Below are 1,064 nucleotides of genomic sequence, written 5' to 3' on the forward strand. Positions count from 1 at the left end.
GGCCGGAGAAAGTTCACCCACAGGTCATTGGTAACTGCTGCAGAGGGCTGTTATTTTTACATTCAACACCATTATCCCCTCCTTTTTTTTTTCTTGGCTCCTCATTAGGGCGAAGATAGAAGCACACGTGTCCTCTATGGACTGAATTTTAAGCAGTTTAATATTGAATTAAACATTGTGATGGCCTCGGTGGATGTTCCCTGTCAGTGTTCTGCAGAGTGCAAAGAGACTGAGGAAACATGACGGCTGAATATATTAACGCACATGGGAATTATATGAACTTAAAAATCCATTTTCATATCCATAATCTAGTTTGTTCAGACTTAGATAGACTTAGTGTTTTTTTTTTTTTAAATCAAAGCTCCAAGGTAACTAGATGTAGCCTACTGTATGAATACAGGAGTTTATAATCGCAGCTCTATGGGACTGAGCTGCATTGACTTATATATTGCTAATATTAAGGGCCACTATTTGTGTCTGATTATTTGCATTTGTGGTGCAAAGTAATAAATATTTATGAGTCAAAGAAAATACACAATGAAAGTTTGCTATTTCTTTAACTGCAAGGTCAGACTTTAATTCTCAGTCTTCCTGGATCATGGTAGCTTCTTTAAAAATGTTCTGGTGAAAAGTCTTCGGGTAATTGTCCCTTATCATAAATTAATTTTGTGCGAATGAATAATTGTTGTCAAATAAGGTGCTAGACTTTGGAGCCAAGTCAGTGTTTATTTGATCTACGCTGCTCTTTTGCCTGCATCAGAAATCAGCCTCCCATCTGTTAGCTACTATTTCCCATCACAACCAATGTCTGGCTCATGAAGCCAGTTACCCCCCACTGCCACCAGGGGTCTCCACAAAAATCGAAAATTGTTCCGTTTTATTCATATTTTTTATCACTTTAACACAACAGTACAAATACGCACACAATAAAAGTCTATGTGAAACACAATCACATATGCATGTCCTGGTGTTTCCTTTTGGTAGGAGCAGTTTCCTCAGACTTGAGTGACTCTTGAATCCGGAGTGGGGACCATGTGGGAATTGTCTAAAACTGTCGTTCCCAA

This window comes from Trachurus japonicus, chromosome 7, assembly GCF_045865225.1.
Source record: "Trachurus japonicus isolate A0001 chromosome 7, Traja_1.0".
NCBI classification, from domain to species: Eukaryota; Metazoa; Chordata; class Actinopteri; order Carangiformes; family Carangidae; genus Trachurus; species Trachurus japonicus.